Source organism: Strix uralensis, chromosome 4 (assembly GCF_047716275.1).
Source record: "Strix uralensis isolate ZFMK-TIS-50842 chromosome 4, bStrUra1, whole genome shotgun sequence".
NCBI lineage: Eukaryota > Metazoa > Chordata > Aves > Strigiformes > Strigidae > Strix > Strix uralensis.
The window spans coordinates 108,079,766-108,104,227 of NC_133975.1; the positions used below are offsets into that span (position 1 = coordinate 108,079,766).

General features: G+C 41.0%; 1 long non-coding RNA gene across 1 annotated transcript; it reads right to left on the reverse strand.

Moving 5' to 3' along the window:
* Positions 1–4,338: 4,338 nt before the first annotated feature.
* On the reverse strand, positions 4,339–17,698 carry LOC141943348 (uncharacterized). The gene is made up of 3 exons (XR_012628925.1): positions 13,310–17,698; positions 6,710–6,811; positions 4,339–4,473 (listed from the first exon to the last, which is right to left on the reverse strand). It is a non-coding gene; the product is annotated as an uncharacterized LOC141943348 (long non-coding RNA).
* Between the last annotated feature and the right edge of the window lie 6,764 nt (positions 17,699–24,462).

A 24,462-nucleotide genomic window follows, 5' to 3' on the forward strand; every position in this document is an offset into this window, starting at 1 on the left:
TCACATACTGCCATGAAAGACCCATAACATAAAGGAGCCTTCCACACATTTTCCACTTCTGGCCTTATAAGGCATGGATACTACTGAGCCTCAAGAATCAGCTCACTCCGTGACAGCAGCTGGTGAGATGTGGTGTGTACTAAACAGGTGTACAACAGCCATATATAGCCATGTTAAGACAAGGCTGTAGCTATAGCAGCACTACTAGGGAGGTAGAATGACTTCACATGAACCCCATATCTGCCCTCGGGTCTCTCCTCAGTGAGGACAAAATTGCCTGAAACACCCATCACATACTTTAGAGTTAGAAACACTTCCTGATGATAATTTCTGCATTTCCTTCCACAGATTTTTCTTTTTCTTTTCGATGAGGGCAAAGTATGAAAAATACATCTCTTTCTCTTACAGTTGAAGTAGCATGGACTGATAGATAAATGGCAGTATTTCCTACTGGTTAGAAAGCTATAGGCTATCTTCCTTACTGAGGGAATATCAGCTGGTGCCTGCTTTACAGGGTTGCTAGTTTACAAGGATCTGCAAGGATGCGACCTGCGCATCAGACAGCAGGTACAAATCTCTCTGGCCTCTTTGACTTGGGAAGGGCAATGTCCAGTTCACTCCCTGTGAAAGAGCTTGGTGCCTCTGTGCTGTCAGTAGGCTGAAAACATGGCACACACGGAACAAAGGAAGCCCCCAGTCTTAAGCAGACTAATACCTCTGGGGAACAGCAAGGCAGACCATTTAATATAGGCTAATCACAGTGAATGCAACTTGGAAAGAGGACAAACACTCAAGAGAGATCACGATTAAAACAAGGGAATGCAAATTCTGTAGACGTCTTCTGACTACCTGAAAATCAGAAGGGCCAAGCAACAGGAGAATGAGTCTTTCATTTCTATCGGACAAGTTATTTCCAAGTAGGTTTGGAAGATAAGACAGTCCAGAGCATTACAGATAAGACATATTTTTATTTTGCAGTACTCAGCATCAGCCTCATCAAAGGCATAAGCTTAGATGACAGTGACTTCTCAACAACTACTGGGAGTCATCTCTACATGAAATGAATAGGCAGATTTTAGCACAAAATCAGGACGGAAGGCAGAAGAAGTCCAAACATCCAATGCAGTTAGCAGGCTTTGCCAAGATGGATCATGTCAACTCCATCCCTTCATCACTACAGATGGTATTTCTCCTGCTCAGGGCGGAAATAAAATGGTTGTGTAGTGTGAGTATGCAGGTGTTATCATTCTCTGTTCCTGTAGCAAGTGCATTAATAATACATTAGGTGGGTTTCAAGGCTGCATACTCTAGTGTCCTCCACCTGTGTTTACTTTATTTTATGAGGGGAAATGCCACATCCTGAACAATATTGCAGTGTGGAAAATTTGTTAAATAATAATATTCAACTCTAAAATACTGTAAGAGTCTCCTCTCTGTTTGGGATTCAATATAACCTCCATTGCCCTGTCTATGGAGGTCACCTCCTTGTTATCAGTTCCTGCTAATTAAAAGATTAGGAGATCAGGAAAGTCACCCTGAGGAACCAGATATTACTAGCACTAACAACAGCTGGCAAAGTAACAGAGACATGTGACTAAACGTCCTAACTCCCTTCCCTTTACACATCTTTCAAGTTTATCAGAAACTGCAAGGGACTGGACCCAATACTTATCATGATCCTTTTTAGTTCTGTGGCCTATGAAACTCATTTCCACTCTTCTGGTGAATTTGCTGCTAATGACGTTTCATCAAGAACTGCTTTCCAAATGACTGGTGTATGAAAACCCATGTTTCCAGCAACAACCTGCATGCCCACTAAAAAAGTTATAATCTCAGTTCAATCTTCAGAGGTACATACACATGCATGATAAACGCCACTTCTAAGTGTTGGGTCACTGCTTGGCAGTAACATGTTACCCCATGACACATTTTTTCTTTGCTTTTTCAAGGCAGCACTAGCTACTGTATGTTTAGACTTGATGGTTTCAGTATCATGATGACAATGCTGTCTGTTCCTAGGGCCATAAGAGAGATCTCATAGCCTTCTGATTATTTTAACATGGCATTGGAGAGGTCCTGGTCTGCTGACACTATTGCTCCCTCATACTGAACAGTGCCTCCCCTATCTAACCTTGCAATTGTTTCATTGATGGTATCACAGCAGGGAGCAAGAGCCAAGGCTTAGAAATGAATTGAGAGCTAGGACTCCTGAGGCAAAGTTCAGACAGTTTACCTGGAAAAATGAGTACCCCATGCATTTATAGGCTGTTTAATCATATGAGGATCTGAGCCTCATCCTTTTCCTAACTAAGTTTTCTCTCTGGATTTCTCAGTCACCTTGCCCAATTCGACATCCTACTCTGTGATTTTGTGAGCTTATTCCATGCAAAACAATAGCCCCTGTGTTAAAGACTTCTCACAACATTAACCTTTCTTGAAAGTGCTTTGAGAGCCATGGATAATAAGTACTATGAATTGCAAAATACATTAAGTGTTTTGGAATCATTTCCACATGACTTACTTCACAGTGGGCCTTCTCTCAGATACCTACTGTAAAACACTCTTAATCATAACCTATCTTAAAATAATTTCCAACATGAAACATCCTGTAATGTTTCATGTTTTCACCACCTTCACCCAAAATTACAGAAACATTCTAGCACATGGCAAAAGAAAGCCTTTGTCCCTGTTAGACCATAAGCAATAACTCCTAAAGCTCTCAGTAGCTATGAAGAGATTTCTGAAAACCGCTTTCCACATTCCAGGCAATGACTACCTTACACCAAGAGTCCTGCTTGAAGGCCAAAGTTTGTCAACCTGACATGAGAGGTTCCAAATGGAACCACTTATAACAAAAGCAGACCTGAGCCTGCCCAGCCATCTTCTGGGAGACCTGAAACAGGGTAGCATCCTAAAACCTCCTGGCAGCCTCTTGAAATCTGCACTCTTCTGGGAGACATGAAATACAGTTTGAAGACCTATGCAAAGCAACTTTGACAGCTTGCAGATAGCACACACACTGAACACTAAATTCTAGTTTTCTTAAAGAAGATTAAGGAAACACCTGATGAGTCCTAGCTTATAATCAAGTGATGTCCAAGATCAGATATGACATTGCATGGTTATTTAATGTAAAGTATGGACATTATAGGAGGTGGAATTTTACTGGTGAGCCAAGAAGATCTGCTGTAGGCTAAGATCATCTTACATCTGTAGGCTAGGCTCACAGCAGTGGGAAGAAAATGAAAAAGGGTGCAAAAAGAATAATGAAAATATGCAGGCACAGTAGAAATAGATGGTGCCTTAGTGCAGGGAGCTTACCTTGAAACAACAGCAATAACAGCAGAGCAACAAAATTGTGAGGCCCAAAAATGTTTCCTTCTGAGGAGTTTACCAAAGAGACAAGAAGATGCTCTCATGGCAATAGAAAAATAATGAACAGTCTAGAGCAGGTAAGTGTGCTCCTGTCTATATTCTAATAAAGTGAAACCACAAAGGCTTCCACAGGAATTTAAAAAATAAATAATAATTAGAGTTCATAAATCCAAAGGCAACTAAACCCTGCCCCTCCGTTTTGCTACAAACTATCAGAAACATAAACAACTTAGCACAATTATTTCTATCACTATCCAGAGTTGATTTTATTGTTCTCAATCTAAAGTTCTTTGAAACAAGCAGACCTAAAGATGTTCAGATTGTTCATCTTCCTCAAGCTAAGAGGACTGGCTGACAGCCTTCTTGGTAGAAAGACTGGCAGTCTTCCATAATAAAGACTTTATGTCTGGATCCCTAAATTAATAGCTGCAGCCACTGAACCAAAAGAATTTTGTTCTAGTAAAAACTGTCAAGCTGATAGCTCTGGAGACTGAGGTGTCTCATTTATTCACAGAACAATTAAATTATAGAAGGCACTGGGCAGATTCCTCCCAACTATGCCTTTCAAATGTTACTCCAATAAAATCTCTGTTCTGAGGCAGCTCTGCTGCGGTGAAGGTGGATTTTTTCATGGCTGTGGATGAACCCATCAATGGAAAGGTGCAATTAGTACAAATCCCTGATTGCAGATGTGCAGTGGGAACATCTGTCTCAGCAGGAAAGACTGACATCCAAGGCACTTTGCAAAAGCCAAAGAACAGGCAACAGATGGCAGCAATTTTCAGTCACCAGTGAATGGCTTGGACTCCTTTCTGGCTAACAGGTGTGAATGGCTCAATTATCTGGCCAGTTCCCTCAGACTTCTGCATCTATCTGAAGTTGAGAGAACTGCACATTTGGTGACAGCTGTTTTTAAAATTACCTAATAGTACCAGAGCTAGTAACAGCAGTTAATTCCCAAGTTTAGTGGGAGAGCAAGCATGCTTAGCTGCTGACAGGCTCTGACCCTGCATCGTGTCCAGTGGTCAGAATGGTGACGTACATGCTCAGTTAAAAGGCCCAGGTTTTTCAGTGGGGTTCTGACTTTCTACCACGAGTCTGACAGAGATACAATGAGACCACCAACCAGATGATTCAGCCTCCAGCAAAAATGCAGAAAATTCTCTATTCCTCATTTAGTGCACCTATAATTAGTACTTCCTGTGCATAGAAACATACAAAAGCACATAAGCATATGAGCACTCCATCTACCCAGTGATAAAACTGACCTACTGCCTGAAGATCTCCCCCCTCCCAAATTCACAGAGCAAGACAAAGAAACATTTAGGATTCCTGGCAACCTACTCCTTTTCCAGCACATGCTAAACAAAACTCTGCTATCTAACAGGGAGAGAGGATGAATTAACATAACCACCTCTCCACACAGCAATTAGCAAATGAAATCAAAACAAAGGAAATGTCCTCCATTAATCTTTCCCTGCCAAAGAGCACCTGACTGCCATATAATCCACAGCAATTAGCCAAATAATGGAAGCGCAAGAGATTTATCTTGAAGCAGGAATTAGGGAGGGCACGATTAATGTACTGTACATCAAGACTGCAGGTAAAAGCTGGTGATCCCTCAGTGCAGGGTTGTTTGAGGAAACTGCAAAGCTTAGTAGCCTGGAACCAGGTTGCAACACATACACCCCAATATTCCCCTGTAAGATATTCTGAATAAGTCTGGTTGGCAGTCACTGCATATGAGAGGATCAGAGCTCATAGCCAAATTTACACAAACTTCAGTTGTGCACCAAATAGCTTGCCAATATCTTCTGTTAAGAGAGACAATTGGCAGCAGTATTTGAAAAAAATCTGGGGGCATGCAAAAAAGAAGTCAGTAAAACAGTAGAGATATTGAAGGTATGTCCCAGCTCACAAGCAGGACTCACCCGCTCCGTCAGACATGGTACTATTTATCAGGGAAGATATGAGCCAAAATCTGGTGCCTTTTTAAAAGACAAAGCAGAGTTGATTTTATTGTGCATACTTACACAGTCTCTTCAAAATCATCCTGCTGCTTTGCAGGATGATGTGAAATAATTTGCAGATCTTATTTTCTAAATGTTGCATGGTCTTGTTTTGGGCTACAGAACAGCTGCCACTTTCTAGCCAGAGGTGACTGCAGGTTATATATGGCTGTTCCTGAATAGTAGGGGGTTTTGTAAGTTCATTGTATGAAGAGATTCCAGGATGACAAAGAGTTTAGGTGATATGGCCCATCAGGATGGAAAGATCCAGAGAAGTACTGAGAGAACTGCCACTGTTAATCACTATGTCCCCTCAGCTCTGCACACTGTGGGAGCTGAAGCAAAAAAAAGATGCAGAATAGCCTCTCCAAATGATACTGGTTTATGAACTAAACTTGATGAGAAAGTGAAATCTCTCACATTCTGAGTATTTTATTTCCTGCTATTTAGACCATTTGAAATCACAATGCTCTGCTGCTTTTCACTTTTTGTTCTCTTCTGTTGTTTTTCCTGCCCATTTAACCTGGTTATTTTAGTGGGGATCTAGCTCAAACAAACCTGCAAAGCAACTGGGAATTTAAGAAGACTGAGTAGTACAAGGATAGAAAAAATGCAAAGCCCCAGATAGGCAGATGCTCCACTACATGGTAGTTAGAGGATCAGGTAAGTGAAGTTTCAGCATGCAAAATACATATATCTTGCCATTAGCTGAATACTTTTTAAATTAAAAGATGCATTTTCCTTTCTCCAGAGTCACACAAAAACTGAATAGCAAGCATGGAACAGCTTACAGGGACACCACAATGCTCTTACTTACATTTGCATCAGAAATAGAGAGAGGAGACAAAATGAAGAGGAAAAATTAACTATCTGAAGATAAACAGTCTTTGTTCTAAGCACCATTATTAGGCAACACAAGCCCAAAGGTCTGTGGTTATTTTAACAAGATTAATAAGTCTATGAAAGAGCAATACCCTTAAACAGTACAAAGCCATTCACATTATGATAAATATAAAGGTTTTCTGTCATTCAAGAGGCTGGCACAGGAGAAGACATTTAAGGAGATTTACAAAGATTAAGACCTCTGCCATAAGTATCTGTGCCAAAATTTTACTATGGGACACTAAACAATTTATCGTCCCATGACATTAAGTGTAATAGGACACAAGGTAGGAACTTGATTCAACAAAAGACTTATTTCAAGGATATTTGCAACACTACAGAACCAAGTGGAATAGAAAGAGTACAGATTCTGCATATTACTAAAATCAGTGCTGAAGTGGTGTGCAAATACCTTCTTGTCATCAACTTAAATATCAACTTACTAGGCAATCCAACAGAGAATTTTCTTTGGGCAACTGGTCTCATAGGTGTTGCTGTTACTGGGTCGTTTAGGTTCAGACAGCTCAAGAGGAATTCTGAGGGTTCTGTAATGAGATGTATTTCAAAATGATCAGATTTAGCCATAGATGAGAGCTTTACTCTACAGGAAGCCTGGTAACAGATTTAGCCTTTCTCTGCTCAGAATACATGGCTTCACAGATTCCATCAACTGTATCCTGTCTCTGCTCCAGACCTATGTCTGATGTCTTTTCACACAGCAAATACAATAGAAATAAATACAGAAATTGAGGCAGGGTGAACCCACAAGTCATTCCTGAAAAACCCTGGAAGGACTCACATTTCTAAACATATAATCCTGCAGTTGGCTTGTTTCAATAGAGCAGAGAACTTGCTTCCAAAATCCAAAGTCTGCCCCCTAGTCCCAATGTATCATACTTATTAGCAGGAAAAAAAAATGTACCTTTCTGCCAAAGAATACTGCTTGTAAGTGAAGAAAAAAATCAGTGAATGTTCATCTAGAGGAGTTACTAAAATCTGGCGCAAGGGTTAAAAGCAATTTGAAAGACTACTCGATAACAATGTTTTGGTTTAGTTTTCTCTCCAATTCCTCCTTGATTTTATTCCTTCTTTTTCTCCTTCTTTTCTTTCATATCCTCTTCCTCTCTTCCCCTCCAGAAAATCTGAAAATATTTTCTCTGTTATTCTGTCCTTTAAGCTTCACAAGGAGGATGTGTTCAGTCCTGGAATATACTGTATAGATCTCCTCTATGTGCTTAGCATACTCAAAAGTGGGGGAGTGAGGTTGCAAAAGTAAAGAAAGAAGCTAGTTCCAGTGAGGTAGGTACAGTTATATAACAACATGAAGCTTCAGCTCTCTTGAAGTTCTCACAGATTTAATCCTTCTCATTTCCCTGGAGTTTCATCAGCTGACCCAGCAGGGTCACTTTACCCTGGTTGTGGCAATCTCCGGTGGCTTCCCACAAAATCAGTTGAGCTGTTTCTCTAACTCATGTAACAGTGCCTTTACCATTGCTCCTATGGGTCTCTTTCCTTTTTTGAACTGTTAATTTACTGTGCTTCATCAGTATTTTTACAAAGAAATGATAGAGCAGAACAGAGGATACCATTTCTGGTCTCTTCTTTCCAGCATACAGCAATCGTTTACCAGGCACTGAAGAGTAATGAACCTGGAACTGTTTGTTACTCTCCAAAAGCGTTAGCATGTTCTTGCCATCTCCCATTGGGGATCTAGTCCTAAGTATACATGAGAAAACAGCAGCAGATGTCCCTTAGTGCTGCCTTCTGGGGAATCCTTAATAGCAGCAACACCAAAAGATTGCGCCAAATCATTCCATTCTCAAGTAGACATTTCCACCTTCTCCCACAGAGTCTTGTTTCCTGTCCATTCCAGTCAATACCTTCCCATGACACAGAGATCAGGATGGACCTGCCAACACAGCCCAGCACAAGCTACAGCTGCATCCCCATCTAGCCACTTACAGCAGTCTTTCTGACAGCATTTGTTTCCAGGAAAGTAAGGGAGAAAAGAATGGCATTCAGACAGTTTACCTGCCTCGCTGCTTTGCAAAATGGAAATGGAGGGCAAAATCTCAGAGATGAGCCAGTCAGGCTAGTGGCTGCATGGCTAGTCTTCCTAGCTGTTTCCCTGTTAGTGGACTGGTTGCAAAATAGTTACTGTTTGTCATCAATTTTTAGTCACTGGGGTATTAGCAGACTTCTCCCTTGGTGCATTCCTAATTCATATTTTTAATGCCTAATCACCTACACAAGCCAGTGTTTTAATTTCCCACATAGCTGGCTGAAACTCTTTCAACATGAAGGCTCTCACTGTCATCCAAGTATAAGGATGAATTCCTAAACTTCCTTGCTTGCATAACATGAGCAACAAACATGGTAGAACGCTGGCAGCTGTAAGAGCATGGCCTGGCAGAATTCAATCTGGTTTAGGCTGAACAAAGCTGCAGCCACACAGGGCATTCTTGATCTGTACTCTGCCCCTGAGCCAGGACACTGCTGTACCTTAATTTGACAGTAAGAAAATAAAGAGTGGTTTAAAAAGAAAGCTGTATGTCAAGATTTTCTTCATAACAGACAGATTGGAAATAACAAAGTTCTCATTATACTGACTGTTGAGATTCTCCTTTGTGAAACTGTGACAAATCTAATAGTGCATGGGGGACATATTTGTTAATAGAGTCAACAGATGGATGAGTTTATAGAGAGAAGTGTATAAACTTCAGCCAAATACAAAGATAGAGAAACTGCCTGGGAAAACATAACTGAGAGTAACTCAGCGTGGTTTGGTATTGGGAGCTGAACTTGCAGCTTTGACAAGGCTGACTTTAAGGCGACCTTCAGTGGAGCTCCTTAACAGTGTATGCTGGGCAATCGCTGGTAAATCTTTATTAATTTTAATTGGCGGCACCCATTTATAAGAACCATTAAAAAGGATAAATTGAGCCCATCCGGCGTAATGTCTTTTGTTAATTAGTTTGTCAGCACTGTTTTAATATCCCCTAATGACTTCATATTTCAGGCCTGACATTAAAGGAGACGCTGTGAGAAAGGAAATGGTCTTATCACCGTGTACATTTTTTTCTTTTTTTGAACAAAAAGTGTCCTTCCAGGCCTGACCAAGGTTAGGTGTCATTTAACTCAGACAGACAGGTACCACAAGACTTGGAAGGGCCCTATCACCCTATTCAAACTTCACCTTGCTACTGACCAGCATGCTCTGCTGAGATTTTCTCTTTTTACAGACCCACACAACAGCAGAAGAAATTCAGAGTCATCAGTCACCAAATTCCCACCCTCCATAGCTCATCATGGACTTGTCTCCAGTCTCAAAGCACAATCATGTGGGAAAAATATAGAAGAAACCTGAAATACAATTGCAGCAATGCCTCCCTTAAGTAAAAGCAGGCTAGATCCCACAAAGCTGAAGGTCTTTTGATTCACAAGGACGTGCAGAGCACCAATATCCTAATCTGTCTTGGGGACCACAAACTTACAGATAAGAAGCTGACAGAATAAGAGCATCAGCAAAGAATGCTTTGTGTATTAATTTGATTTGTAAAGGAAGACAAAGGAGAAATTATTTCTTTAAGTATGATGCTTGTCCCAGAACAAAGGAGGATGAGCAAATCTGTGATTTTGGTGTCAACAGTTCTCTCCTTCCTCCCTTGTGCTCATCTTCTATTTCTTGGAATAGCACACTCAAACTGCAAGCCTGGAAGATGAAGAACTTGAATTCAGTTATACATGTTGGAAAAACATGGCTTTTCTACTTCTAAAGAGTACAATACTTTAGACCTTTATGTCTCAAATAGGTTATGAAGATTTTATATTAGCAACTTAGCAAACATTTAACCCTTTCTCCTGAATATGTATGCACTTGATAATTTTTATTCAAGGAGGAAGTGTATAAAGTAAGGGCCAGGAGAAGGATCAGCTGTAGCCATCACAAAAGGTAATGCAACCTGTTATTGCCCGAGAGCTCCCTTTATGGGGTTAACCTGGTTTTCTCAGACACCACTGTCTCTCTCCTCACAGTTCTGCCACACATTAAATGTCTTTGAGCTGATGAACACTGGAATTATTCACTCAGGGAAGCATTTACTCACTCTGAGGTCTGCAGCAAGTTTTATCTCTGCTCAGTTTCCTAAAGTGTCTTGATCAGTCAGGGGGAAGATCCTGAAATAATATTGACTTTTTGTCAGTGAAGGGCTTTGTCTTGAGAACTGGATTCTACTGTTTTTTTTCAATGAAGATTACAATAGGTGAGCAATATGAGGAAAATAACATCCTCCACCAGTTAATATCACATTTGATGCTCTGGTGTCTAGTGTTAATTCACACGAGGGTGAAGTGAATAAGAGAGAAAGAGGTAATAAGAAAATTAGCTTTTCCTCTGTCTTACACAGCTTTTCAAATCATGAATAATTCCAATAATTGTAAGGTGTTTGCATTATAAGGGTAATAGTAAAAGGAAAATTAAATCTTTAGCTAACAAAATAGCATATTTTTTTCCTTGATTTTTAGGGTAATCCATAAATGGCTCTTTATAAGCATCGTACTGAGAATTGTAGAGACATGTTCCACTTTGCTAGATCACCTTTCAGCAAAACACAAACAAGTAATAACTGTAAAGACTGAATCAGTTACTGGTTTTATTACTGAGCAAAATCTTTGCCTCAAAGTCAATGGAAATCTTGCTGTAAAGGTCTGGAGAACTAACAGGCTTTACTTTTTCCATTAAAATTTAGGGATAATGATTTCACCACAAAATTTTTTTTTTTGATGGATACAGTCACAGCACTTGAATTTTAAAAGCTGCTCTATGATCTCCCAAAAGCCATCCTACTGTCATTGCAAGCTTGTGCCATGTTTCATGCAGATTTAAAATTTTCAGGGGACTGCTAAAACTATGCCCTATCTGAAGCATACAGTAAAAGCCTGCCTAGGGTGAAACAGATATTCCCAGCAGACTGAACACCTCTTTGAATGAACTGTCTTTGCAGCTAATAAAAGTCTTGAGTTTTTCCTCCAACCAGCCTGTCTTTTGTGCACTGGTGTGCTCTACAGAATTCAGCCTTTTATAATCACAGATCTGCATAACACTGCCAGCATAGCTGGTACTTAGTCTCCATTTTGCAGCTCTGACAAATACAAATTTACATAATAGTCTTCCATTTCTATAAAACATCATTATTCATGACAAGTATATTTCCAGTCTTCACAACAGAACAAAAGCTTGTATTTCCATTGTCCCAGTATTTTCAGCTTTTGTTGTACAGAAAAATATGCCTTAATTAGTTTCACTATTGCTAGCTATAAAGTGAAGAGAGATTATTTTCTTCATATGCATTAACTCAATGACAGTTGAAACTCACCTGGGAACCGAGAAAGAAGGAAACTAGTATTCCTGTTTCCAGTCACATGTAAGAGCTAGAGAGAAGAGAATATCTACCACTGCCAAAATGTGGCAAACTTAGGCCTAGGTCTTCCAGTCTATTGCCACATATGTTCCAAGACTATTTTCACCTGTTGATATCTTTCCTCCTTTCATGTAAAACTTTCTGTTCTCCATCATGTCATTCTTGCTTCTGGTCTTCACAATTTAGGTATCCAATAATCAAATTGCCAACTACTAATAAAATGCCTGTATTTTAATAAAATTTTTTAAAGTTTGAAAATGCAAACGCTGTGCCTAACATATTTCAGGTATTTTAATAAAATCTTAATATTTTATTGAAAATTATTAATATATTTTGATTCTTATCCAAAATTCAGCTTGCCAAATCCAAAAAATACTCCACATCTTAGCACTTAGGAAATGTGGCACCCATTAAAATAACCCGACTAGTCTAAATAAGCCTATAAATTTAATTTTATGTATGTATATGAACAAAACTACCAGCAGGCCTCATCCATGACATACAGACCCTGTATATGCCAGCAGAAGTTCCCTGACTGGCCCTCCAGGCTGGTTCTGGCCTCATTACCAGCCAGGAATCATTGCGGAACTTACACAGATTTATCAGTGTGCCTGGATTACTCAGTGCATATGTTGAAAATTTTCCTTTCCCTGACAGTATCAAGTTGGAGGAAGACAGAGATCACAACCCATATTTACAAGAACACTTTTTTCTTAATAAAGCTGTTATTAATAATAAAATCAAGCTGTTCATTATTTTTAATAGCAGATAACTAGACACACTACATGGACTTCATACAGCTCACTCACATGCACGTCAACACACTAACTTGTAGTTACCAGATTGGAGAAACAGCTGGGAGGCCAACCCCAGCCATTTCATCAGAAGCAGAGGATTGTACTGCTACAACAAGGGCTTCCAGGCAGGTGTTCAGAAAGTGCTTCAATCGTTCCCTTGTTTCAACTGGTGTGTATATATATATACCTGTAGTTCCTCTCTGCAGATAGCAGCCACCACTGTCTCAGATGCAGTGTGAGTCACGCATCACTCTGTTGATCCTGGTGTTTGCTGGTGTTCTTCAACAGATTTGGCTGACTCACATGCTTATACCCATGCTTGTGGATTCAACAGCATTACTAACCTCTGGAGCTTATCAGGTTTTGGGAGACTTTCAGACATGACCTCTCAGCACACACTTTTCCACTCTTTCACTTGCTGTTTTCTGGTGTCTATTTCTATCCCTACATCCACAAATACCTGTAAAATCCATCCACACTCACACAGAAGGGGCCTTTACAACACGCACACAGGAGATCTGATGCTTCTGGGAAAAAGCAGAGCTATTAAGACAGTACCATGTGAACTGTATTCTTATGTGCAATAGCTTAAGGAGACAAGGGGTACCAACAGACCTGAAAAAATCAAAGTAAAAGCTACTAATTGAATTCTTCACAGTGAATATGAATCTTTTTTTTTTTTTGAAAACAACTATAAAGATAAACAAAGGTAAATTCAGTAAGTGCTTTTTTTATTTAGCATATTATATAAATAATTGAGTCCAAAATTAGGCATTTAAAAATCATTCCACAGAAACAACATTGAAAATAACCTGAACTTTGGTACCTGTTTTGATCATTCATCAAGAGACCATAGGCTAATGTTTCATCAGAATCAGATTTGCATCTTATACCTCAGCACTGGAAAAAGCAATTGCCTGATTTCATGGGGGAAAAAAAAACACAGAAGGAAATAGAATAAATCACATGAATTTTTGTAAAATCACAAATGTTATTATTTGTGATTGTCATATGCTCCTAAATCCCACCATCATTTAGCAAGCAACTTCTTAGTCCTGCATCATGCTGAGCATTCAGCATCAAAGGAGAGTACTCCTTTGTTGCTTGCACTTAAAGCTACAGTTCTCAAACCACCTTACAAAAAGTGCCTGATATCCTTACCCTCATTTTGCAGAGAAGAAACTGAAACACAAAGATAAGTTGTTTGATCTTGGTGGCAGAATCAGGGTACATCTGTTTGTATTTTCCCTGGAAAAAGACTAATTTTTTTTTTTTTTTTTTTTTTTTAATATGAAGGACTAGACAGTTCAGGCTGCATATTTCTCAGGTCTCCTTTGACAAGAAAACTATTAATCCTTCCCAAATTCCCTCATTTTCCTCAGTATCCCACTCTCTCTAACTTTTTCCCAAACCAATTCCTGGTCACAAGTGATAGAAACCTTCAATACTAATCTTTCAATTAAAAGTTCCCTCTCTGCTTCAGATCTGTCACTTATAATCCCACAATTTTCTCTTAGTCCACTGCTTCCCATAATGAAAACAATCACAACTGTAATAAAAGTAATTTAAAAAATGAAGTGGTTTTATAGAAGTTCATAAAGGAATAAAAACTTGTGGAAGTTGATTAATAGGAGTCCCATGGCCCTTATTCACAGGACTACACTAAAATTTTCTCACAGAAGAGAAACTAAGCAAAATCAAGCAAACACAAAGATAAAATTCACCTTAGTGAATTGTCTCCAAACATCTGATAGCTCACCCCCATCCCTTGTTATCAACTTTTATTCAAGTAAAATAATCCACTGAATAATTCATGGGAACAGTCTTGATCTGGAGCCTACGTACAATGAGTTCCTTACATGCATTTTGTAATGCATTTAATCTTACTTCTATTCTCCAGCAAAAAATAATGTCGTTTTGGAATAGATTTGTTGCCAAGAAGCTCCAGGTTCACTTTGTGGAACCATTCCACATTAAACTCACTCTTTGCAATGCGATCTTTTGGCCAACTTGTTCACAACAACATAGTTTCAAAACCAACAAAAGGACACTGAAGAGACAAATGCATTTCAGATTTTTTCTGAATAATCCTGATCTACTCTCAGTATTTGCCTACCTTTATGGAGCAACATCAGCTGGATCCCAGCTGGATCTCAGGAAAAAACCCCAACACTAAACAAGATGAAACAGTGCTGCTAAGCCCAGTTCAACATAGAGACTCGGAAGCAAATGTAGTGAGTTGCCACTAGATGACAGAGAGTGTCCCCACCTTTGATTCTACCTCAGTAGAAAACAGCAGAGAGGTCCTTTGAAAGCACTGAACACAACAGTCTCTCCCTGCCTTCTCCCCATTACATCATGGATGGGCCTCTCACAACAAGCAGAAGGAGATTGAGCCAGGGACAGGTGAATTGCCGATAGCCAGGTTTTACATGTGCAATTTAACAAAAGATTGGGCACTGTATTTGGGGAGAGGGAAGGGAGAAGGTGCTTTCAGTTTAACCTAAAAAATACATTGCAATGACAAAATAGGACTGTAGCAAAATGAGTGCAGTCATCTGCTTCATTGGCCACACAGTGAGACCAGTATCAACAGAAGGTGACTCGTGCTTTCTTTGCCAGGAGCTCAGCCTCCCAGAGAGAAGAAAACATGCTTTCTGCTACATTTCATAGGTTGTGGGGGCTCCCATGGCCTGTCATTGAACCAGTTCTTTGGTCAGGGGTACAATCTGCTGTGCTAAGGCTCCCTGCTTTCCCTCTGACCACCTATGCTGGCCTAGACATACACTAACAACATATGATGCAGACTGAGGAAGAAATTCTGTGTTTCAAATTGTTATTCCCATGAAACATTCAGCATATAGACAAAAACTTTGTACAAATACCCAAAGATCTCATAACTTCTGCACCCCAGATTCTACCCTATGTATTTTAACAATTTGTGCACTTAAATGCATAGGCTTGATATTCTGCCAGCTGGCCGCCATTTATTTCACTTTAGTGGAATCAGAAAGACAAGAAGCAACTTTCCAACCGTTAAGTAATCCAAGACTAGCCACCCAGACCTTTTTATATTTTAATGTTCTGTTAATCACTGCCCTCCCTAGCTTTGTACAGTGTGTTCTGCCCTTACAACTGAGTTGAGCTTTTGGCCAGGAAGATTACCTTACTCTTAAATTCAAAATGTTTTCTGTCCTGCTCAGTTCTGATCCGGGGAAGTAGATTAACCGATTCAGCAGCAAAAGTCTTCTGCCAAGTGAAATTTTCATCCATGTTTTTCTACCTGAACCAGTCCTGCAAAGCTTCCACCAGCATCTTGCCTACATCCCCCCAGAGAGACTCAACAGGCCTACTCCCACTGCTCCATCTCACTACTCTCGAATAAGCAGAGAATTAACTTCTTGCTCCCTAAACTGCAGCAGAAAAGTTGACAATGGGCATTAACAAAGAGGAATGGAAATGACTGTGTACCTTAAAAGCTGTGCATTAACACGACACCAGAACTACTGTTTGGGACTGGCTTCCCCATTGCACAGAAGGTACGCTACTGGTTTGTCAACAGACATTTACATAGCTATCAAGTTATGATCAGCTCTATCTGAAATATTGAGAATGTTATAAAAAGAAATTTAATCCTACAAATAACCTACAAATCTTAGTGTGTGGCCAATGTACTCTGCCTCAGGCTTCTAGTATAAGGGGTGAGGCAGTCACAAGGCTAGGTCAGCATCCATTCAAGCACTTCCAATAACTTTTCCATTGTCTTCTACATTGATAAAAAGGGTTGTGTACATTAGTACAAAGGGATATGCAGGCAGGCCCTGCATATCTATAGAGAAAGCTGAGACACACAGTAGAAGGAAAGCTGGTTAGAGGTGCTTAAACCAGTGGGTACTAGAGGTGCTCAGGTCAGTGCTTACTGGAGAGTGGTGAGAGCTGTTCAAGTCAGCAGTAAATAGCTGTTTGGTGTGAGGATCACAGCTGGAGAGATTTAATTGAGTCCATACATGCTGTGCTTGGTGGGTTGCTAAAGGTAAAGCATGTGAGGTTACAAAAGTCTCTGAGTTCTGCTTGGTGAGCAATATGTGATCATCCCTGAGAACAGTTCTTCTGCTGACTCAGAAGACATGTGGAGCCTGACCTAAGCCTAAGCCTAACCTTGAATACTTCAAGCACTAGCCACTAATTGCAGGCTCCTCTACCCCAGTCTGGGTGACAGGAAGAGGAGAGCAAGAGAGGTTATTTGCAGAGCAGCACCTCCTGGCAGCTGGAACAGCAGCACTGCTTCTGCATTCCTCCTGCTTGAGTACCACCTTAGCCTGGCTGCAGGAGCTCATGATACCACTGCTCACTGCAGGCTTTCACACATCAGGCCCGTTATATTCTTTCACTGTGTCTAACTAATGCCTGAAGCTGCAGTGGTCTTGAAAACAGAGATGGGCCAGAGTTGCAATACTCAAGCACAGTCCTTTTCCAAAAGCAGGATGTCTTAACATGAGGCTTGTTTCAGAGCCATCTGCATTGCATTATCTTCCTGGAAGAAGTGTTTTCAAAGGTTTTTGACCTTTCTCTTCCATTTGAGGACAGAAGTGTTTCAATCATATCATCCAACACCTAAACATGAACAGATTCCCACTCCCAAGTTTGAGAGCCAGAAGTATCATTTTAAAATAGCAAGCAGCAATCTTTGTGACAAGGAAAATTACATGAGTTGCCAATGAATAGCCAACATCACTAACTGACAATACTCACTTGTCTATAAAGCTTTAAACTGTAAATTACAAGATAAATCCTTGCCTTGGCAGTGCTCTGAGAGACTCTATACATCCTTCTAACTCCCACTGATGTTCTACTGCTGGAAATGTAAAAGCTTGGAGTTAACAGCTAACCTGAGCTTATGTGCTCTTGTTTATCATCTTTGTGCTGAAAGTCTCTGCTGTTGGCCTGCTGTAGGTTGATTACAAGTGCCCTCACAATGGTTATTTATGTTATGGTGGATCAAATTTATTTGTATGAAGCTCTGTGAAGGTTAAAGACACCAGGGATGAGTTTGAATGGGTATGTTTAAAATGGACACAAAAGAATTTAAAGGTGCCAGCCCCATATGCCCTTCTTATGCCACAAACACGGTATCTAGATCTCTTCATAGATTATGAAAGAGATCTCCTCTGAGAAATGACCCTTCTACCTCTGTTTTTGATACTGAGACAACTTCACTCATGTATTTTATGTTCCAACAAAAACATAAATTCTGGGTGAAGGAGAAGAGTCACAATTTCCCTCTGATGGTCCTCCCTGATGTCCTAGGGCCACATAAATAAAAAGAAAAATTAATGACAGAAAGCCTACTTAAGGAAATATTTCAGAAAGGTAAAGATGGGTTAATTAAAACAAAGAAAAATGGGCTGAAGTTTTCTAGAGTTGAGAGGAGTTTGGCATCTCAGGAACTCTTGGAGACATGTCAGATGCTCAAGATTAAGATTGGAATGTAAAAAGGAGCCAGGAGGGCCTGGAGACAAAGAAATGTATGTTAAGGCAGACAGAAAGATGCTCTTCCTGTTTCTGGTATTTTTTTTGTTGGGCACCACTCATCGAAGGAAGGCAAATACTTTGCTGAGTACATAGAAGGATTTAGTGGGTCTGAGGTGCTGATTTCTCAAGCCCAGACACTTCACATGCCCAGTCCTGGGAAAGACAGAAAGCCCCAGTTCAGTGTACTTAACCCTCAGAATCTCTTAACAAACAGCAGTGATGTACTTCTGCAGACAACCTCACAATCCCATCAACAGGGCCAGGGGAGACAGTGAAAAATTCACTTGGAAAGCATCAAAGTGTGTGGACAGTTCCCACACATTTTGGAGGAGCTGGTTCTTTGAGATCTAGCTGTTGCTCAGTTAGATGGGTCATAGAAACAGTTCTTAATTTCTCCCAGACAGAAGATTAGGATACCAAGTAAGTGCTTTCAGAAAGATTCAGGACCTTGCACTAATTCAGTTTCTGCTGTTTATTCTGCACAGAAATCTCATGCAAAACTCTCTGAGTGATACAGTAATATGAGTTTACTCACATGAACTCACTCATGATCTGATCTGGCAAAAAGGGCAATTAAATTGTTCAAAGTATTTTAAAAGTTGGGGGGAAATTCTCACATAATTGATTTTATTAATATTGTTTACACACCTTTCTAGAGATGGCTTAGCTACATGAAGTACAAATAACCAAATAATTTATATGACAGCAGAACTCTGAATCAGCTATGCAGGGAATATTGATCAATTCTGTCTTCATAACAAAATAAACCTGACACTGCCCTCATCCATGCAGAAATAGCAAAGCAGGAATTGTGAATTTCTCTGTAAACTGAAAATCAAACTAATTCAGCAGAAACACTTTGTTACAGCCCATCTGATAAATATATTATAGATCTTACAAGAATGAGGATTTGCTTTCCTATTCATACTTGGCATTTGTTTACTGTCTTTGAAATTCCTCAGAACCTGATGAAGCATGAGCTGGATAAATGGATAGTGAGGTGGACTGAAAACTTGCTGCACTGTCACACTCAAAGGGTTGTGATCAACGGTAGAAAGTCCAGCTGGAGGCCTGTCACTAATGGTGTATGCCACTGTTGATACTGGGGCCAGTAGTATTTAACATTTTCATTAATGATCTGGACAATGGGACAGAGTGTACTCTCAGCAGTTTTGCAGATGGTAAAAAAACTGCGAGGAGTGGTTGACACACAAATGGTTCTGCTGCCGTCAGAAGGACCCTAACAGTTTGAAGAAGCGGAGCAATAGGTACCTCATGAAATTTGAGTGAAATGTCAAATCCCAGACCTAGGGTGGAATAACCCCATACACCAGTACAGGCTGGGGCCAACTAGCTGGAAAGCCACTCTGAAGAAAGGAATCTAGGGATCCTGTCTGAACATGAGCCAGCAATATGCCCTTGTGGCAAAGAAGACAAATGGCCTCCAGGACTGGATGAGGGAGAGCATTGCCAGCAGGTTGAGGAAGGTGATCCTTCCATTCTGCTCAGCACTGGTGAGGTCCTACCTGGAGTGCTGCATCCAGCACTGGGCTCCCCACCACAAGAGACAGGAACACAGTGTAGCAAGCTCAGTAGAGGGCCACAAATAGCTTGAAGCACCTATCATAGAAGGAGAGGTTGAGAGAGGTAGAACTGTTTACCCTGGAGAAAAGAAGGCTCAGGGGGGATCTTATTACTGATGGGAGAAAGAAGACAGAACCAGATTCTTCTCAGTGGTATCCAGTGACAGGACAGGAGGCAATGGGCACACTGAAGCACAGGAAACTTCATTTAAACTTAAGAAAATAAAAGTTTAGTGTGATGGTGGCCAAACACTGGAACAGGTTATGGAGTGTCCATCCTTGGAGATAATTCACAAACGTGACTGGACGTTGTCCTGAACAGCCTGCTCAAATTGACCCTGTTCTAAGCAGGGAGCTTGGACTAGATGATCTTCAGAGGTCTCTTCCAACCTTGTGAATCTCCACTCAACTTTAGACTCCTACCTTGAGATCTATTGCTTTTTGTAGGTAGTAAGCTCCATGATTTGGCCTAAGGAGAAGAGACACAAGAGGTACTTCTTAGAACACACTATTTCATCACAACTTTAATCAATGGATATGTACTCTTCCATGTATTTGTGTATTCTGGCTGATGGCTCCCTATGTATTTTTATATGCATGCAAGCGTTCAGCAGTGTCCCAGATTCAACTTTTTAAGCCATCACAACCTTGTACTCACAGAGTAGCAGAACACGAAATATCCATATAATGTTAACATCTCACTAAGTTTATGTCATTTCTGAACTCACTGCACTCTTGAAGGTTATTCAGAAGCAGAAAGAGGCAGCTATAACAACAAAGGAACCTTTAAATCAGACTGTAGTTCATAAATTGGGTAGAAATAGCCCTTCATCTACTTTGAAATGTTATTTTACCACTGTAAATCTAAAAGAAAACAACATTCTCTAGGGACACGGGTTAGTATTTTCACTAACGGATCTCTTCCTTTTTCTTCATTTTCATTTTTCCCATTTCCAGCAAACACAGCACTATTCTAAGGCAAAATGCAGAAAAATCAAACCACCTACAAACTAAGTGTCTCCTTGGGCTGCTATCACTGTTTTTTTTGCTAACCGCATATTCAAGTACACATTTCCTCAGCCCCTGCCTTTGTGAGATATTGGTTTTTATTATCAATAGACTTAATTAAGTTTTTGTTTCTCTTTCAGCCAATAGAATGTAAAAGCTCCAACAATGCAATGGGGGAGGTGAATAAAAACAGACAGTGGATCTTTACTTGTTGTCACAGATGTGATTTACCCTCTGGGTAGACCTTTCATGCTTGGAAAAGCCAAATGGAAAGGCTACCTCCATGTCAATGGAAGAGAAAAAGCCAAATGTCTGGTGACTACAAAGAGAAAGGTTCTTTAAGGTGGGTCTTCAAGCGAGACATTCCCCTTCTTTGACTAAACCAGAAGAAATACGCTGACCTACAAGATATTCTGCAAAATTCACTCAACAAAGGGAGATGGAAGATACAAGAACTGTACTGGGTCAGACCAAATGTCAATCTAGCTCGACAACTTTTTTCCTACACTGCCTAACAGTCACTGAATGTGCAGTCCCAGAACAGACTCAACTCTGGAACAGTAGCCTGAATAAAAACATCTAAACAATTAATCTTGAAGTCTGTGCTGCTGTAAACAGAGACCAATGACAGATATCTAGGGAAAAGCGTAAGAATAGGGTAGTGCTACATCCCATGTGTGTGAGAGGAGCCTGGTCTAACTTTCAAAGTAACCAGCTATGGCTTGTGCAAGAAACTATTCCAGTGAGGCTATATGACATACACTATGACTTTAAAGGCATTAACTGCAAAGATAGGCATTTATGTATTTAAAACAAAACAACAGTTACAATATCCTCTTCCATGCCAGATGCCACTATGATCATAAGCCAAGTAGAGCACAATGACAAGTATGCTGTGCTCATACACCTGTGAGGAGTTCCCAGCCTGCAGTGGAAACTGGAAAACTGTCAACAAGAATACAGAGAGCCCAAAGATATGCCAAAGTCTCAGTAAGAAGTATGAACCTGACAAATTTGTGCAACTGTAGTTGGTACTGGATAATATTGTCAGAGACTGGTTGCATGGTCTCCTCCCCTGATGGATGGCACCTGGACTTTGGGAGGAGGGCCACATCACCACTGCAGAATGGCTATGCAGAACACTCACTGGCCATTGCCTACAGCAGCTTGGGCAGTGCTTTTGAGCAGTGACTGGGGAACCAGCTGAGGAGAGGAAAAAAGAAGGTTGAACCACATGTGAAGTGGGATCTCTTCCCCACTAAGAAGTGGTCCACAGAACCTATGTATTTGACAGGGAGAGGTAGATGGCCATCATACTCCTCTCTCCATCAGAGGACTCTGCAAGGGAGGGAAAAGCAAGCCGGCCAGCCACATATTTGTGGATACAATGCAATTCTCTGAGCACTCTGTAGGGTAACTGGAGAACTGACACATAGCCATCTGTCCTAATTTTTGTGAGAACCAAGCTCTGAACTGTGTGGCCCACCAGACCATGGTGAGAAGCAAGCCCAAGAGGTAAGCCTGAGTTTGCCATCAGAGAGATCTCGAAAAGCTCCTGGAGCAAACACTCCAGAGCCCACTGGAGAACATGCTCTCCTACACACTCTACCTCAGATGACCCCAGGACCCGCAGTCAGTGATAGGGTCAGTGCTGTGTTCTAAGATAAAGATCTCTTCAGATCTCTGAAACAGGGCATACTGCCCATGAAAAATAATTGTTCTCCCAGTTTTTCAAGAATTGAGCGTTCATCTTCTTGAATATAACATAACACCACTTTGTTGGTCTGCTTACATGGCGCATAGAAATCCTGATTTTCCTACAGGTTTATCTTTTCACCAGAGAAACTTTCAGACTTCTAGCTACACAGGTTGATGGCAAGCATTGTTTCTTCAGAGTCTCAGGTTATATCTCACTTGATCTTCAGAGAGCTTGAAGGAGTTTATCACAACTGCAAAATACTGCAGCAGAAAGGACAAATACTTAAATAATAGAGACTGCTAGAAGACAAGAGGAGTTCAGCAGGGGTAGATTGCAACAGAAATAGGACAGCTAAATAAATTAACACATTTTAAGCCAGGAAAAGGATAGAGAAAGGAGCAGCAAAAACACAGAGATGAGGGATAGCAGCTAATGGCAAATATGAAAGTGCATATGAAGAGGCACTTCCCACCTCTGTGCCTGGGAAGAACCTCTTAGAAGCTATGGTAGGGCACATGGAGAACAGGGAGGTGATTTGAGACAGCCAGCATGGCTTCACAAAGGGCAAGTCTTGCCTGAGCAACCTAGTGGCCTTCTATGATGAAGTGACTATGTCAGTGGACAAGTGAAGAACTATGGATGTCATCTATCTAGACTTCTGTAAGGCCTTTGACATGGTCCCCCACAACATCCTTCCCTCTAAATTAGAGATAAGGATTTGATGGATGGACTGTTTGGTAGATGAGGAATTGGTTGGATGATCGCATCCAGAGGGTAGTGGTCAATGGCTCGATGTCCAGATGGAGATCAGTCACAAGTGGTGCCCCTCAGGGATCTGTATTGGGACCAGTACTGTTTAATATCTTCATCAGTGACATAGACAGTGGGATCGAGTGCACCCTTAACAAGTTTGCAGACAACACCAAGCTGAGTGGTGCAATTGACATGCCTGCAGGATGGAATGTCATCCAGAGGGACCTCGAGAAGCTCCAGAAGTGGGCCCATGTGAACTTCACGAGGTTCAACAAGACCAAGTGCAAGGTCCTGCACCTGGGTCAGAGCAATCCCCAGTATCAATGCAGGCTGGGGGATGAAGGGATTGCGAGCAGCCGACAAGGAGGACTTGAGGGTACTGGTGGATGGGAAGCTGGACATGAGCCGTCAATGTGCATCTGCAGCCCAGAAAGCCAACCATATCCTGGACTGCATCAAAAGAAGCGTGGCTAGAAGGTTGAGGGAGGTGCTTCTGCCCCTTTGCTCTGGTGAGACCCCACCTGGATCACTGTGTCCAGCTCTGGAATCCTCAGTACAGGAAAGACATGGACCTGTTGGAGCAAGTCCAGAGGAGGGCCACAAAAATGATCAGAGGGCTGGAGCACCTCTCCTATGATTACAGGCTGAGAGAGTTGAGGTTGTTCAGCCCAGAGAAGAGAAAGCTCCAGAGAGACCTTATTGCAGCCTTTCAGTACATAAAGGGGGCTTATAAGAAAGATGGAGACAAACTTTTTAGTAGGGCCTGTTGTGATAGGACAAGGGGTAATGGTTTGAAACAAATGAGGGTAGATTTAGACTAGATATAAGGAAGACATTTTTCATGATGAGGGTGGTGAGACACTGGAACAGGTTGCCCAGAGAGGTGGTAGATGCCCCATCCCTGGAAACATTCAAGGTCAGGCTGGACGGGGCCCTGAGCAACCTGATCTAGTTGAAGATGTCCCTGCTCATTAAAGGTTATCTAGTCCAACCCCCCTGCAAAGGACCCTTCCAACACAAACTATTCTATGATTCTATGTTGCAAGTGTTCTCCATAGTTTGAGCCTTCTAATGGTACAGGATTGTTCAGGACACACTGGAAAGTTTTGCCATAGTGAGAACCAATCTTTGCTCCAGACTTCTGTGGCTCCTTGTGGGTTGGATGCATCTGGTGCATACCTGGAACGACAGCTTCTGGTTCCATTTTTTCCAAAGGATTTCATATATGGTCCACACACAGCAGAATCACCCTGAAGATGAACCAACATGCAGCAAATAAAGGCAACCAGATCTGCTTTAAAAGCACACTACTGCTCAGAAACAAAGTGCTAAAGTAGATGCAGCCAGTGTTTGTTTAAGGTCACTGTCTCTATCTTTACAACATTTTGTGCATCGTCTCAACTA